Raw genomic sequence first — 18,976 nt, 5'->3', positions numbered from 1 at the left:
GACAGCTCAATCATATGAATGATATGGATCAACTTAGAATATCAATTGGCTTGGGTCACTAAAACTAGCATCATCATGTAAACTACTTCGGATCATTAAGTATTTCAATCGTCAAATAAGCCTAATCATATGAACAGTCCAGATCCAATGAAATGGCCCAAGCATGTCAAAGGTTTGGATCTCTACAACAGGCCAAATCATGTGAAAAGCTTAGATCACTATAAACAAACTCAACAATATTAGCGAAGCATTAGTATGAATGGTTTTGGGTCCGTGAAAACAGGCCCAATCCTTGAATGGTTTGTAAACTGAAGAAGTCCTATAAAATTGACAGTATGGATCATTGAGATACAACCTCAGCAATATAAATAAGATGGATCAACTTAGCATATCCAGTAATATGTGTCATGGAAAGCAGCTTCAATCATATGATGAGTTTAGATCACTAAAAGCAGCACAACTCATATGAGGTATTTGGATCACCGAATGAGCTGAATCATACGAACAGTTCAGATCCACTGAAATGACCCAAACACGTCAAAGGTTTTGTTCCATTGAAATGGCGCAAGCATGTCAAAGGTTTGCATCACTAGAAATGCACCAAATCATATGAATAGTTTGGATCATTGTAAAATGAAACCATATCATTTGAATCGTTTGTAAAATAGAAGAGGGTCCTAAAAAATTAATGGTTTGGATCACTAAGAACCAACGTCAATAATATGAATAGTTGGATCTAACTTAACGTATCCATTGGGATGGGTCATGGAAAGAGGCTTCAATCATATGATGAGTTTAGATCACTAATAGCAACACTACTCATATGATGCATTTGGATCGCTGAATGGGTCGAATCATATAAGAAGTTCAAATCAGCTGAAATGGCCTAAGCATGTCAAAGGTTTTGATCGATTGAAATGGGCCAAATCATATGAATAGTTTAGATCGTTTGTAAAGCTAAAGAGGGTCCTACAAAATATAGCACATGGATCAACATTACATATCCATTACCACCTATCATGAAAAGTAGCTTTAATCATATGATAAGTTTGGATCATGAATAACAGCACTAATCATATGATGCATTTGGATCGCTGAATGGGTCGAATCATTTAAGAAGTTCAAATCAGCTGAAATGGCCTAAGCATGTCAAAGGTTTTGATTGATTGAAATGGGCCAAATCATATGAACAGTTTAGATCATTTGTAAAGCTAAAGAGGGTCCTGCAAAATATAGCACATGGATCAACATTACATATCCATTACCATGTATCATGAAAAGTAGCTTTAATCATACGATAAGTTTGGATCATGAATAGGAGCTTTATCGTATGATGAGTTTGGATCGCCAAATGAGCCGAATCATATGAACAATTTATATCCACTGAATAGCCCAAAAATGTCAATGTTTTTTATTCATCAAAATGGCCCATGTCAAAGGTTTGGATCACTAGAAATGGGCCAAATCATATGAATTTGGATCGTTGTAAAAAGAAACATGATTGTTTGAATTGTGTGTGGAGCTGAAGAGGGTCCTACAAAATTAACAATGTGGATCACTGAGAACCAACATCAAATATTACGAATAGATGGATCTAACTTAAAATATCCATTGGAATGGGTCATGGAAAGAGGCTTCAATCATATGATCGATTTAGATCACTAACAGCGGCACTAATCATATGATGCATTTGGATCGCTGAATAGGCCGAATCATATAAGAAGCTCAAACTGTCGAAATGGCCCAAGCACGTCAAAGGTTTTGATCCATTGAAATAGCCTAAGCATATCAAAGGTTTGGATAAGTAGAAATGAGCCAAATCATATGAACAGTTTGGATCATTTGTAAAGCTGAAGAGGGATCTACAAAATTTAAGGCATGGATAAACTTAGCATATCCATTGCCATGGATCATAAAAGTAGCTTCAATCATATGATGAGTTTGGATGATTTAAACTAGCTTTAATCATATGATGAGTTTGGATCATGAAATGCTGCTTCAATCGTATGATGAGTTTGGATCGCCGAATGAGCCGAAGCATAGGAACAATTTGGATCCACTAAATGGCTCAAGCATATCAATGTTTTTTATTCATCAAAATGGACCATGTCAAAGGTTTGGATCACTAGAAATGGGCCAAATCATATAAACAGTTTGGATCATTTGTAAAGTTGAAGAGGGATCTACAAATTTTAGGGCATGGATCAACTTGGCATATCTATTGACATGGATCATGAAAAGCAGCTTTAATCATATGATGAGTTTGGATCATGAAAAGCAGCTTCAATCGTATGATGAGTGTCGATTACCAAATGAGCCAAAACTTATGAACGATTTGGATCCACTAAATAGCATAAGCATGTCAATGTTTTTAATCCATCGAAATGGCCCATGTCAAATATTTGGATCACTAGAAATGGGCCAAATCATATGAATTTGGATTATTGTAAAAAGAACCGTTATTGTTTGAATTGCGTATAGAACTGAAGAGGGTCCTACAAAATTAACGAGGTGGATAACTGAGAACCAACCTTAAATATTATGAATAGATGGATCTAACTTAACATATGCATTGGGATGGGTCATGGAAAGAGGCGTCAATCATATGATTAGTTTAGATCACTAACAGCAGCACTAATCATATGATGCATTTGGATCGCTTAAAGGGCCAAATCATATAAGAAGTTCAAATCCGTTGAAATGGCCCAAGCACGTCAAAGGTTTTGATCCATTGAAATGGCCCAAGCATGTCAAAGGTTTGGATCACTAGAAATGGGCCAAATCATATGAATAGTTTGGATCATTTGTAAAGCTAAAGAGGGGCCTACAAGATTTAGCGCATGGATCAATGTAGCATATCCATTACCATGTATCATTAAAAGCAGCTTTAACCATATGATAAGTTTGGATCATAAAAAGGAACTTTAATCTTATGATGAGTTTGGATCGCCGAATGAGCCGAATCATATGAACAGTTTATATCCACTAAATGGTCCAAGCATGTTAGTGTTTTTTATTCATCGAAATAGCCCATGACAAAGGTTTGGATCACTAGAAATGGGCAAAATCATATGAATTTGGATCATTGTAAAAAGAAACATGATTGCTTGAATTGTGTGTAGAGTTGAAAATGGTCCTACAAAATTCACAATGTGGAACACTGAGAACCAACATAAAATATTATGAATAGATGGATCTAACTTAATATATCCATTGGGATGGGTCATGGAAAGAGGCTTCAATCATATGATTAGTTTAGATCACTAATAGTAACACTAATCATATGATGCATTTGGATCACTGAATGGCCCGAATGGGCCAAATCATATAAGAAGTTCAAATCCATTGAAATGGCCCAAACACGTCAAAGGTTTTGATCCATTGAAATGGCCCAAGCATGTCAAAGGTTTGGATCACTAGAAATGGGCCAAATCATATGAATTGGAATCGTTGTAAAAAGACATGATTTTTAAATTGTGTGTAGAGCTGAAGATGGTCCTACAAAATTCACAATGTGGAACACTGAGAACCAATATAAAATATTACGAATAGATGGATTTAACTTAACATATCCATTGGGATGGGTCATGGAAAGAGGCTTCAATCACATGATTAGTTCAGATCACTAACAGCAGCACAAATCATATGATGCATTTGGATCGCTGAATGGGATGAATCATATAAGAAGTTCAAATCCATTGAAATGGCCCCAGCACGTCAAAGGTTTTGGTCCATTGAAATGGCCCAAGCATGTCAAAGGTTTGGATCACTAGAAATGGGCCAAATCATATGAACAGTTTGGATCATTTGTAAAGCAGAAGAGGGTCCTACAAAATTTAGGGCATGGATCAACTTAACATATCCATTGCCATGTCAAAGGGTTGGATCATTTGTAAAGCTGAAGAGGGATCTACAAAATTTAGGGCATGGATAAACTTTGCATATCCATTGCCATGGATCATGAAAAGCAGCTTCAATCGTATGATGAGTTAGGATCAAGAAATACAGCTTCAATCGTATGATGATTTTGGATTGCCAAATGAGCCAAATCATATGAACAATTTGGATCCACTGAATGGCACAAGCATGTCAATGTTTTTTATCCATCGAAATGGCCCATGTCAAAGGTTTGGATCACTAGAAATGGGCCAAATCATATGAATTTGGATCGATCATTGTAAAAAGAAACATGATTTTTTGAATTGTGTATAGAACTGAAGAGGTTCCTACAAAATTAACAATGTGGATCACTGAGAACCAACCTCAAATATTATGAATAGATGGATCAACTTAACATATCCATTAGGATGGGTCATGGAAAGAGGCTTCAATCATATGATGAGTTTAGATCACTAACAACAACACTGATCATATGATGCATTTGGATAACTGAATGAGCCGAATCATATAAGAAGTACAAATCCACTGAAATGGCCCAAGCACATCAAAGGTTTTGATCCATTGAAATGGCCCAAGCATGTCAAAGGTTTGGATCACAAGAAATGGGCCAAATCATATGAAGAGTTTAGATCATTGAAAAAAGAAACCCAACCATATCAATAATTTAGCTTACTAAATACGGTTCAAACATTTGAAACAGTTTGAATTTAATAAAATGAGCCCACATATTGACAATCTCAAATTAGGCCAAATTATAAAAATAAATGGGATCACTAGAAATGGTCCTCCTAATACTTTACATTTAAGACAACAAGAAATAAACCACTATAGCCAACTCTTGTACCAAAGTCTCTAAAAAGAGAAAAGTCACCATTGTACCTCCCAAGGGCCAAATCAATTCAACTAACTAGATTAATGAATATGGGCCTGAACATATTGATGGTTTGGCATAAAAAATTGAAATGCTATATTCCTCCAACCCAAAGGGGTATGGGTCATTCAAAACAAGCCACATATATGATCGGCTAGGATCACTTAAAATGGCCCGAGCACATCAATGGCTTTTGTCACTAAAAGTGAAAATGAGCCCAACAATTAGTTGGGATAAGTATTAGATGATGACGATGGTTCATATTATTGGAAACGGACCAAATCATATGAGTGGTTCATATTATTGGAAAGAAACTCTACCGATTAATAATTTGAATCACTAAATACTAATCAATCATGTAACCAGTTTGGATTATTGAAAATGAGCATAATTCTGAGACGAGATACCTCCTCTCTTAACATTTTTCTATGCTCATGCAATCCAACGAGTATATAGCATTAAGTGATAAGATAGGTAAACGAAGGTCTGATTATATCAAATCGATCTAGATCCAAGCAAATGAAGGGTTTACATCACTGAAAATAACCCTAAAATATTAAGTGTTGTATTAATGGATAGAGGCCTAAGTATCAAAAGATGACTTAATGGACTGATGAAAAGATGCATAAGTATACCTACTACTTTGGATCACTAAAAAAGGCCTCAACTAATGGAGGGTTTACATCACCGAAGCAACTCTAATCATATGAAGGGTATGGATCACATAAAACAAGACTAAGCATATGAACGGTTGAGATCACTTGAAATGGTTCAAGCACATCAAAGGTTTGTGCCACTGAAAATGAGCCCAATCATTAGCAAAATTTGAATCATTAATAACTTTTGGTTCATTCGACATTCACTGATTGATTCGTTAAGTGTATGCCTTAATGCGAATGGTGTGGATCACTAAAATAGCTTGAATTATAAAATGGACCAACTATAGCCGATTCTTGAACCAAAGTCTCTGAAAATGGAAAATTCATCAGTGTACATCCCCCAAGAGTCGAATCACCTCAACTAACTAAATTGGATCCAATAAGATGAAGGATTGACGAAATTAGGCCCGATCATTTAAATTGTTTGTAAAGTTAAAGAGGGCTCTACAACATTAACGGTATGGATCACCGAGAACTGATCTCTATAATATGTATAATTTATTATTATAGATCAACTTAACATATCTATTGGCATGGGTCATTGAAAATAGCCTTAATCATATGATGAGTTTGGATCAATAAAGAATCAAAAATAAGATAAAAGACCGAATCACCTCAATTAACTAAACTAGAAGCAATAATGAAGGATTAGCAAAAATAGGCCCCATCATTAAAATTGTTTGTAAAGTTAAAGAGGGCTCTACAAAGTTAGCAATGTCGATCACTAAGAATTGATCTCAATAATATGAATAATATAGATTAACTTAACAAATCCATCGACATCGGTCATTGAAAGTAGCCTTAATCATATGATGAGTTTGGATCACTTAAAAAGCACAACTCAAGCATTTGGATCACCAAATGACCAAATCATATGAACGGTTTAGATCCACTGAAAAGGCCCAATCATGTCAAAGGTTTCTATCCATTGAAATTATCCCAATCAATATGTAATTACTGTAAAAATTTCGAATCCAAACAGCAACATTAGTGTATTTTGGTGGCGATTTGACATTCAGGCAATGTAAAAATGCCATCATTTCAATTTACCACAGCAATCAATGGTCAAATGCAGATGTTGTCAAGAGGTAGGTAAAGCAATTTGTAATTATTGCACATTTTCTTTACATTACCATGGTAATTGGTTAAAAAAACAAGCCCTTAAGTGTGCAAAAATCAACACTCTGAGTTCTTAGTCTAAGTGTCTAACTATGCATGTCAAAGAATGCCAAAAGAACACCAATGCATAACTTCTATAAGCAAAGTGAGTGAATCATATTGATGGAAGCAACACCTAAAATTATGACAATCAAATAAACATACTGTGCTTGTAGAAATATCCCCCTTAGATACCAAGGAACCAACTATAAATTCTAGAGCTACTAGATCGCCGATGCTAGATTCTATAGCAATGCTCGATAGATTTACGGCAGCTTCTGTAGGGTCTCTCATCAAATAAATTGTGATGAATGCATCCTCAATAGCTTCATGGATAGGCTTGTCCTATGAAAATACCTACAGAAATCCAATGCAAACACAACCTTAAATGCTTGCCAAGATTGCTTTGGAAGTCTAGAAGAATTGTAACACAAATCAAAGAGGATGCTTACAAGTGGCAACATTTTCTGGAGAGAGGCCTCAGAGTCATCAATTTGGAACTGTTTGCACCTCATTAACAAAAGAATCGTGTTCTCAACATCAGTGGTAGAAGATGAAGACAGCAGTTGGACTAGAGTCGGCATTGTGGAGGAGATGCACTTTGAGAACCTCAAACATGTCTCAAGTGATGCAGCCAAGGCCCTGGTCTGCTCCAGGTTCCCAAAATCGAGCGTGGAAGTATCCTTGTTGACCCCATCTTCCACACCAGGCAAACAACTATCAGTAACACTGTCTTGCTGCTCTGACTTCATCCTGATAAACCTTTCCATCTGGTTCACACGTCTCATTGTCTGAAGGTATCCCTTCCAAAAACGCTCTCAGAAGGTGCATTGGGTTCCATCTCTTCCAATTTCTCCTTGTATTTCTCCAAGGGCACTTCAAATGATGTAATGCGAAGTTGTGGACCAAATGGGTTATGCTGCAACATCGTGATGAGTAGATTCAATGCCGCTTTCCTCACGAATGCGCTCTTATCCTCCAATCTCCCAGAAGCAACCGAAGCAACCTCATTCTGCAAACCAATTGAAACAGCATGTTCTTCGCATACTTCTGCCCACACCTGAAGAACCTTACTCCTTGAATAGGCTGAAACATCCCAACACCGCTTGAGCAAGATGTCCAGCATAGCTTGCTTGCTGCACAATCGGAAGGACCTGGTACTCGAATCATCATCTACATCCTTAAATGCCTTTGAAACCAACTTCCCCCAAACCCCAAGAATAGATGGAGAATACAGATGGAGAGATGATCTGGTGGAGAATACAGATGGAGAATCGATTTCCCAGAGGCCAATCAATAGATTGAATCAAAAGAATAGAGACAAAATACATCTATCTGCCCTAGAAATCCCTGAATCGCACATCAAAGAACAGGAGATTAAAGGACATTCAACCAGAGAGAGAGAGAGAGAGAGAGATGACCTGATGGTTGTTGCCGGGGTTTGGCTGCCATGAAAATACAAACTAACGGACCAGATCGTATCATCATCTTCTCACCATCATCGTCATTATAGATAGGAGAGAGATCGAGGGTTTCATGGGGCGAGAGCAGATCGGTGAGAGAGGGAGGAGGGGGTTTGAGTTAGCAACATGAGTTGAAACAAAATCGAATTTGTGGATTAGTTGCATTGCATCATTTGGGGAGGAGGAGATGGAAATTGGGGATTGACAGAGAGGTGGATGATGTCGTCACATCCGTCGAATTCGAGGTCGTGGAGGTTAGATGGGAAGGTGACAGGTGGGCCATCGACCGATATCGATCGAGAGAGAGCTCTGAAACCCTAGAAAAAGCAAAGAGAGAGAGAGAGAGAGAGATGCTTCTTGGGACCGAGTCGGGAGAACGAAAAAAGGTGGAATGAAATCGGCGGAGAGACGACCGTTACAGGCCTATTTCTTGTGTATTAAGCAAGATTACTTAGGGCCTGTTTGGCCGGACCTATCCCACGGTATTAGGAGGGATGGGATCACGATATCCTGGAATATGCATGATGAGCCAAACGGACCCGGTGAACCTGTCGTGGGATATAAGCAATCCCATGGATCTTAAAACAATCCACTAACATCATCATCATTACCTTAAAATTGATCCCATCCCTTGGTTGAACGGATTGGAAGGTAAAATCCCAAGATATGCTGGGCATGCCAAACAGACACAGTGAACTTGTACGGGATACAGCAATCCCATGGATCTTAAACCAATCCACTGACACCACCATCGTTACCTTAAAATCCATCCCATCCCTCCTAATCCCATGGGATTCGCCCAACCAAACAGGCCCTTAATAACCAAGATTAGGTGGGCAACCGTGGTTTTTGAAATTGGATTGTGTACTGAGTTACTCAGTACGCTCTTATCGTACTGAGTAAACTCAGTTGGGCCCACCCTGAATGTATGTAGTCTCTCCACACCGTCCATCCGTTTTTCCAAATAATTTAAGGGGTTAATCCCAAAATTGAAGCATATCCGAAGATCAAACAGATCAAACCATGGGAAACAGTGGGAATAATGATTTCCACCGTTGAAAACTTGCTAGTCCCCACAGTGATGTTTATTTGTCATCCAACCTTTTCATAAGATCATACAGACATGGATGAATGGAAAACATAAAAATAAGCTTGATCCAAAACTTATGTGGCCCTAAGAATTTTTCAACGGTAAATATTCAATTCACACTGCTTCTTGTTGTGTGATCCATTTGAGTGTTCTATATGCTTAAAGTTTGGCCTCAAGTCCTAAAATTATCCGATAAAATGGATGGACGGAGTGGGTCAAATACATAAATCATGGTCTACCTCATATAGTTTACACGGTCCGCTAAGCATACTGTGTTACTCCATACGCAATCCGCTTCCGTGATTTTTGTGAGAAATCCTTCGGACGGAAAACGGATTGGCTACTCCCCCTGCCACCAGCCCCGTGGCTAGTGGATAGTGCTCTGTGGCCCCAACATGATGTATCTGTTTCATCCATTCCGTTCAACCATTATTAAAGATAATTTTAAGGCTTTATCCCAAAAATTATAGGGATATAAATCTCAGGTGGACCACACCACGAGAAAACAATAATGATTAGATATCTACCATTTAATTCATTCTAAGGCCCAATGTACTATTTATTTGACATCCAATCTGTTGATTAGGTCATACAGACCCAGATGAAGGGAAAAAACAAAGATCATCTTGATCCAAAACTTTTATGGCCCCCAAAAAGTTTTCAATGGTCGAAGCTCATTTAACACTGTTTCCTGCAATGTGGTCCACTTGAACTTGGGATATACTTTATTTTTGGTTTAAAAACATAAAATGATCTATAAAAATAGATGGAAGACATGAATGAAACACATACATCATGGTGGGGCTCACAGAGCACCGCTGGCCATTGGCTGGTGCCAGGGGAGTAGTCAAACCTTTTGATGGAAGTTCCTACGCAAAAGAATGTTGGGTGGGCCCACCGCCATATCCATGAGAAATCTATCAGTTTTGCGAGCTCATTTTAGGATATTAAATAAAAAATGAGGTGGTTTCAAAACTAAAGTGGGCCGCAGAGAGGATATAGTGGGGATTCAGTGAGAACCGTTAAAACATTCTTATGCTCATAAAAGCTTTACGTCAGGTTATTTTTTTTTTTCCACTTCATCCCAGTGATAATGACCTTATAAATGGTTTGGATGGCATATAAACATCAAGGTGGAGCCCACGAAGGTTTCAACGGTAGGTATTTCTTTCCCCAATTTTCCCTCTCTTGTGGCATATAATGACCTCATTTTTGCTCTTTTGTCCTGAAATGAGCTCACCAAAAGGATAAAAGGGGTAGATTTTCGAAAAACATAGTGGTGGTCCCCACCCAACATCCTTGCGCAGGAACTTCCTACAAAAGGTCGTCCAAATCCTTCCCCTTTTTCAAGGTGCGCTGCTGCTCGAAAAACCCAGCGAGGGTGGTCCCCACTCGTGTGACCCACCATAATGTATATGTTGAATCCACACCGTCCATCTGTTTCTCCAGCTTATTTTAGATCATGGGCCTATAAACGAGGCCGGTCCAGATCTTAGGTGGACCACACCACAAAAAATAGTGAGTACATGACGTCCACCATTGAAACCTTCATGAGACCCACCCTTGCTGTTTATTTGCCATCTGACCTACTGACAAGTCTTGTAGACCTGGTGAAAGGGAGAACATAAATGTCAAGTTGATCCAAAACCATGTGGAGGCTACATGAGTGGGCCACACTGCATGGAAGTGCCTTTACACACTGTACAAGTAGGGGACCACCTCATTGGGCCCAATAGAAATGTCTGCTGTTTGGGCCAGGCTTAACAGCCAGGCTGATTCAAAATTTTAAATGTGTCTAGCCTGGCCTTGGCCCATTCAGTCCTAATGGAAAATGGGCATATACCTCATAAAATCAAGGTATGGTACAATCATATGCATGGCCTAAGAGATCGTACAATAATGCATGGGATTTCAGTTTATACAAAGTGGGGCCTATTGCTCCCCAATCTGAAGTGTTCATATTGTGGTGGACCTCCCTAGTGAGCGAGGTATGCAAAATTCCTAATTTTTTTTAATATGTGGACTAACAAAGAAACGGGTTAAGAATGAGAATTTGAAACTTTTAATATTTAAGATCCTATTTCAATGATCCCAAGTTTTTTATAAGATGGATCACCTTTTTAGTGGAAAATATTTGAAAACTAAGAACTCTTGTATTGAAATGTTTCAATATGTTGATTGTTTGACCTTTCCTTAGAAAGATGGAACGCCTTTTAAGCATTGGAAGCTAGTCCTAAAAGCCTAACGGGTAGGGTTACAAATGCGATTGGTTGGATTGGGTTCAGTATGGGATGTTGGGTCAGGTTGAGTTTAGTGGCATCCTCGTACTTGACCCATTTAAGAAACTAATTGTGGTTTTATAGCAAGACCTGACCCATTAAAATTCAGGGCCAATTTAGGTTGAGTCAAAAATCAAAAGTGGCCGATGCATTAATTTAATAGGTCGATACTAACCCTCTAATACAAATCTGACTTGTTTATCACATGAGTCAGGTAAGGTCGATGAGGTTATCAATGGGTACCCGAACCGTTTATCACACGGGCCACGTTGAGGTAAGTAGCGATGTTGGTGGATACTCAAAGAACCCTTCCCATGAAGCTGATCCAATTTTAATGAGTTTAAGTTGAATAAATGTAGATTGAATAAATGCCATGACCATGCTATATGCATGTGATTTATTGCAAGAATGTATAAAGAAAGGTCCAAGAGAGCTAAATTGCTAAATGTGGGATATTTAAATGATGTCAAAATATAACAAACCAGGCATTGATGCAGGGGCTGGAATTGCATATTTATGGGTTCAAATCAGGAGGAAACTGCAAATATTTCCTATCCTTTAGCATTAAAATCCCAAAAGCAGAATTGCAAGATATTGTAGTAAATTTTAGATGATCATAAATACTAGAAAGTATTTTAGGAGCACTGATGGGTGAAAAAGGAATGTTGTTAGAGTCTTTTACATGGAAATGGAAGTTTAGGGCCTTAAATGTGCAGTGCCAAATTCTAAAAGCAAAAAAGTTGTCCACAACATATAAAAAACCCAACATTGCAAAATTTTCATGTAAACTGACACCCAACATTGCCTCGCTTTTCAACCAATTGCATCAAGTTTTCTGGGACTTGACGATGGTCGACTCACCAAGTGAATAACTAGAAAAAGCTTCCTTGGGGGGTAAGAGAACGGGCATGGCCTTCAATGAGTGCAAGACTTGACGATGGTCAACTCACAAGATAGTAGAGATTTAACTTTGATGGATTGTAAAAGGTCCTTGTACTATTCAGCTTGATCCAAAACTTTTATGCCCCCAAAATGGTATGACATCCAATATTGTACTATTTATATTTTTTTAGATGTCTTCACATAGTTTTAGATGGTAATCAACACCTGAGTTTTGTATACGGATGATTTTTGAGATATCTCATAAGCTAAAGGGGAGACATCAAATGCACGGAGTTGATGTTCGGTACACATCATGATGGGCCTATTTTACATGTCTGGTCCATTCACTCTATTTTACTGATCATTACCCTCAATTTGACTAGTTACTCGCCTCGATCATATTACATATGAGAAATATATTGGGCAAACAAGATTGATCAGCAATTTGAGTGAATTTTGATTTTAACATCGGAAGTTATTTACTCTTCATGTCCGGACTGATCAGATTATCCAAAAACAGTTAAAGGTTGTTCATAATATCAAAAATATATAAATGAATAGAAAACACAAACATCAGCTTGATTCAAAACTTCTATGGCCTCCAAGAAATTTTAAATGGTAGAGGTTCAATTACACTATTTCCTATGGTGTGGTCCACTTGAGCTTTGGATATGCTTCCTTTTTATTCTTTAGACCTCAAATTATCCATTAGCATGGATGAATGGAGTGGATAAAATAAATAAATAACAGTGAACCCCACAGAGTTTACTCTAGTAAAGGTAACGGGTAACTCACTTAAATGTAGTGGAGAAAGGTTTCCTTAAAACATTCATAATCAGTGTGGGAATTAAATTGATTGATTTCCATTATGCATAAACCCAAAAAAATAGACTTGGGTCAACTTGATCCTGTCAAAACATGAAAACCAAATATTTAAGCAGAAAATGCACACAAATTGGTAAAAAGGAAGAATTTTAATCACTATAAAAACTAGGAAGTCGATATCGCTTACATGCAAACTAAACTATGAAAAACAAAAACACTAAAAATACAGAAAAATAGTAACCAAGTTCCTTTCTTGCATTAAAAGGAAAAGGAGAGGCTGTCATGCATGCTGCCCTGTTGAAAACCCAAGTTCCTTTCTTGCATAAAATTGGAAAGAGTTGGGGCACAAGCTATGATTGCTTGCCTCCAAGTGCAGAGGATCGTAAGTAGTATCTCGTGAATACAGGGTTGATTCCACAGGGAGATGAATTGTGAGAAGAAAAAAATCAAGTACAAAACAAACTAAGCAATAAAAATTAATTTGATGATTTGATTTTGGGATTTCTGAATGGATGTAATTCAACTGAATAAAATAAAACCCAAGCTTCAAAGTTCCACACATAGGTTAATGTTCCAAAATCATGATGACTTGGATAACACAACTAGGATCTGAGCACTATGGTTAGCCTAATCGAAAAATAAAATAGTTTAAATATTTTAATAAATGATATAAAAGATTAGAAAATGATGGATTTGCACCATTGACGTATATTCTCAAGCGCCAGTGATTTTAAGTATTCAATATCTATAGGATAATGAATATCAAAGAAATATAACAGGTTGAGAACATCTCCTATCTAGGAAATCTGATTGATCTAGGGTAAGCCTATCCATCAATGTGGATCTCATATAATAGAAACATATGGATCTCACAAGAGGATAAAAAAAATAAAACCTAAATAATAGATAACATGCATACACCATTCTTCTCATCATTAAAACAATCAATCATCATAATCTTAAAGAAATATTAAACCCATGTGCTTCCCTTTTAGCTTGGCCTAGAGGGAACTTAGAAAAACATAATTAAATTGCAGAAATAAAAAGCAACAAGAAATAAAGAAAAAATTGTAAATAGAAAAGTTCTTAAAAAAACAACTTACAAAGCTTTAATAAAACTAAAAAATCTTTAAAAATCCTAAATTTTACTATGAGATGCTTTGAATAATGTCTTGGAATACCCTAGGAAGCCCTATTTATAAGTAAGGAACTCCAATTTTCGTAAAAAGTTGAAAAACCTAGAAACCGTCTAAAATATACTTATTTTTCCAAAATAGACTTCTCGCTGCATAGTTTGTTTAAAACAGACTTCCTATTGTGTAGTTTCTCAAAATAAACTTCACAGTTTCAGAATACACTTTTTCAGGACGATTTAAGGATTCTTCACTTCAAATCTTCGATTCTCTTCATTCCTCACTTGGTTTTCTTGGATCTTTAACATGTGAATTCTTCAATCTTGGTCTCCTAAGATCCATCCCTTACCTTGATGATTTTTTAGCATCAAATTCTTACTTTTTAGCACCATTTTTCAATCCAAGCTTTTAAATTTACCTTGCAACACATACATGAGTAAAATAAAATATTAAGATGATTTATGTTCATAAAACCAAGATATAAATGGGGAAAATTATGCAATATTTGAGTCTCAACACCCGCTGCCCATTGTAAGGCAAAATAAGCGAAAAAAAAAATAAAAATAAGAATAAAAAATAATTCTAGAAATAAAATTAAAATGAAAATAAAATTCTAACTACACCACTTTCGCAAGTAATCTCGATTGCATTTAGCATATGCAACAAGCCTTTAAACCCCTAGGTTTCCCCTAGTGGATGAGTTATAGTCTCGTGAGGGTTTCCGGAAATGTTACCCACAAACATTGAAAATAAGAAAAATATTTCAACACTAAAAAATTTATACAATTATGCCTCCATTCATCATATGAATTCCAAAACAAAACAATACTTAACCTAAGTCTGAAGTTAGTTAGAATCTTAATTTTCTAATCCATTACATCCTTGAGTTCAGAGACCTAATCAAAATTTAGAATAGTTATGATCCAATATCGTTAGGTGCTCCGTGACACTAGTTTAACTTTGAAAAATATGCATGTTCCCTATCCTAACTCCTTTCAATCATCCCAAGAATATGAAATCTCTAGTTATCTCATTTTCTTCATGTCTTTCTTCTTTTATCATCATATTCTCATTATTATAGACCACCCTTAGATGAAGATTCCTACCGGATTTGTTTCATAACCTAAGGTATCGTACTTGTAATGGTAATAGTAATGGATACTTAGGTATCTTTACTCCGGATTACTGACACGATTGTTATGGTCATTGCATTCATGCTCTATAATAAAAATTTCTTTTTCCATATTTTTTTTCAATATTCTCTCTTTTAAACATATATCAATGGTACTAGTTCATTCAACCTTGTTTGAATCAAAAGTTGTTATTCTAGTTCATATATCATATTCCTCACTTAGTTAGCTAGGGTGTATTGTGAATTCAGTACATCAAATTACAACTCACTTTAAACTAGTGATTAGATAATTGAACTCAAGTATATAATTTTCAGTTACCAGATTTCTGACTATTATCAACCTAGACTAACTATTAATTTTGCCTTTGGAATTCGCAAAATATCATGTTCACATTCTTGTATATAAAAATATTATTTTGAAAATGTTGAATTTTTTTTTTCATAAACCTAAAAAAAAAAAAACTTAAACCCAACTGAAACCTAAAAATAATAAAAATAATAATAAAATAAATTGAAACCCCCCCCCCCAAAAAAAAAAAAAAACCCTTCACATGTATGACTATCCACATCCCCCAACCTAAAATCTTCATTGTCCTCAATGTAATGATAATGTAATACAGAGAACATAAAAATAAAAGAAAGGGTGGATAACCTACCATAAAAAACTCACCTACTATGTGACACTAAAAAATTGAATATGATACAAATCCTACACAAATGCTCTGTCAGACTAGGAGTATCAATCTGAATATTCTGGCTCATGAAGAGGGACGGACTCCTCTCCCAAATGAAAGTTTTCCACATAAGGCTTCAATCTCTGACCATTAACTTTATCCACATTGTCATTACGTGGATTTTCAATTTTAACAGCCCAATGAGTATAAACATTTTTCACAATGAAGGGTCCTGTCCATCTTGATCTTAACTTTCCCGGAAAGAACTGGAGACGGGAATTGTACAATAGGACCTTTTGCTGAGGTTCAAAATTCTTCCTCAGGATATTTTTATCATGAAAAGCTTTGGTCCTCTCTTTGTAGATTTTAGAATTTTCATAGGAGTCTCTCCTCAGCTCCTCTAATTCATTCAACTCTAATTTCCTTTGTCCACTTGCTTGATCCATATCAAAGTTTAATTTCTTTATTGCCCAGTAGGATCTATGTTCCAATTCCACAGGTAAGTGGCAAGCCTTCCCATATACCAATCTGTATAGAGACATTCCAATCGGGGTCTTATAAGCAGTCCTATAAGCCCATAAAGCGTCGAATAGTCTGAGAGACCAATCCTTCCTATCTGGCCTTATACTTTTCTTTAAAATGTGTTTGATTTCCCAATTAGAAATCTCAGCTTGTCCACTCGTTTGTAGGTGGTATGGGGTGCTCACTTTATGCTTAATGCCATATTTCTTCATCAAAGCCTCAAATGTCTTATTGCAAAAGTGAGACCCGCCATCACTAATGATGGCCTTTGGAGTTCCAAATGTAGCAAAAATATTTTTCTTAAGGAATCGTATGACTACTTTGTTGTCATTAGTCCTACTTGGAACTGCCTCAATCCACTTTGAAACATAGTACACACCAACCAATATATAAAGAAATTCAAAAGAAGATAGAAATGGGCCCATAAAATCAATACCCCAACAATAAAAAATCTTCAATGGTAAAATTAGGGATAAAAGCATCATGTTGCGCCGGGACACTCTTCGCAACCTTTGACATCTATCACAAGCAACACAGAAAGCATGAGTATCTTTAAACATGGTGGGCCAGTAAAAATCACACTGCAGGATTTTTGCAGTGATTTTCTTAACAGAAAAATGGCCACCACATGCTTCCATGTGCAAAAAGAAATAACACTCTGAACTTTATCCTCTGGGACACAACGTCTAAAAATATGATTAGTCCCATATTTATATAAATACGGGTCATCCCAGAAGAAGTTTCTAACCTTGGTTTCAAAACGCTTCCTATCTTGTGACTTCCAATGATATGACATTTTTCCCGTTACAAGATAGTTCACTATATCCGCATACCAAGGCAATTTGGAGATCGCAAATAATTGTTCATCAGGGAAAGTGTCCTGGATATGCATCTCCTTAGTCATCTAACACCAATTTAGAAAGGTGATCGGCCACTACGTTTTCTACTCCTTTCTTATCTTTTATCTGTAAGTCAAATTCTTGGAGTAGGAGGATCCATCTCAAAAGTCTCGGCTCTGCATTCTTCTTAGATAACAAATATTTCAAAGCCGAGTGGTCCGTGAAAATGACCACTTTGGATCCTAGCAAGTAGGACCTAAACTTATTCAAAGCAAAACCTACTGCAAGTAACTCTTTTTCAGCTGTTGAGTAGTTCACTTGGGCCAAGTTTAGAGTTTTACTCGTATGGTGAATAACGTAGGGTCGTTTATCTTTCCTTTGGCCCAAAACAGCCCCTATGGCATAATCACTTGCATCGCACATTAGTTCAAAAGGAAGTGTCCAATCTGGTGGACGCATGATAAGTGAAGTGGTAAGGGATGATTTAATTTTATCAAAAGCACTTGCACACTCATCTGTCCACTTAAATGAAACATCCTTTTGAAGAAGATTAGTCAAGGGTCTAGTAATGGTACTAAAGTCCTTAATGAATCTTCTATAAAAACCAGCATACCCTATAAGTGATCTAATATCTCTAACAGTTCGGGGGATAGGTAGATTAGATATAATGTTGAGTTTTGAGCGATCTACCTCGATTCCATTTTTGGAGATAACATGGCCCAAAACAATTTCCTTTTGAACCATGAAATGACATTTCTCCCAATTTAAGACAAGGTGTTTCTCTTCACACCTAGATAAGACAAGAGATAAATTGTTGAGGCATTCCTCAAAACTACTCCCAAATACAGAGAAGTCGTCCATGAAAACCTCAAGAAACTTTCCAACCATATTTGAAAAAATACCTAACATATACCGTTGGAAAGTTGCTCGGGCGTTACACAATCCAAATGACATCCGTTTGAAAGCAAACATGCCAAATGGACAAGTGAACGTGGTTTTCTCTTGGTCTTCCAGGGCTATCTCTATTTGGTTATATCCAGAATATCCATCAAGAAAACTATAAAAGGAGTGACCTGCTACCCTCTCTAAAACTTGATCAATGAATGGTAGAGGGAAATAGTCCTTCTTTGTGACCTGGTTCAATTTTCTATAGTCAATGCAAACACGCCAACCAGTGGTGACACGTGTTGGTATAATTTCATTATTAGAATTCTACACAATAGTTATTCCAGATTTCTTTGGGACTACTTGAGTTGGACTCACCCAAACACTATCGGATATTGGGTAGATGATTCCTACATCCAATAATTTGATCACCTCATTTTTTACAACTTCCATCATGTTTGGATTGAGACGCCTTTGAGGTTGTCTAATTGGTTTGGCGTCATCATCGAGGTGGATCCGATGGGTGCATATGGAAGGGCTTATACCCTTGATGTCAGAAATGGTCCAGCCCAAGGCTCCTTTGTGGTCCCTTAGAACTTTCAACAATTTAATCTCTTGATCCTTGTCTAAAAATGAAGAGATCACCACAGGATAAGTTTTGTTT

At 36.8% G+C, this 18,976-nt stretch overlaps 1 pseudogene; it reads right to left on the bottom strand.

Annotated features, from left to right (window-relative positions):
• Positions 1-7,372: 7,372 nt before the first annotated feature.
• Positions 7,373-18,774, bottom strand: LOC131249651 (uncharacterized; annotated as a pseudogene).
• Between the last annotated feature and the right edge of the window lie 202 nt (positions 18,775-18,976).

Source organism: Magnolia sinica, chromosome 6 (assembly GCF_029962835.1).
Source record: "Magnolia sinica isolate HGM2019 chromosome 6, MsV1, whole genome shotgun sequence".
Lineage (NCBI taxonomy): Eukaryota > Viridiplantae > Streptophyta > Magnoliopsida > Magnoliales > Magnoliaceae > Magnolia > Magnolia sinica.
This window is presented reverse-complemented; position numbering and strand designations above follow the sequence as displayed.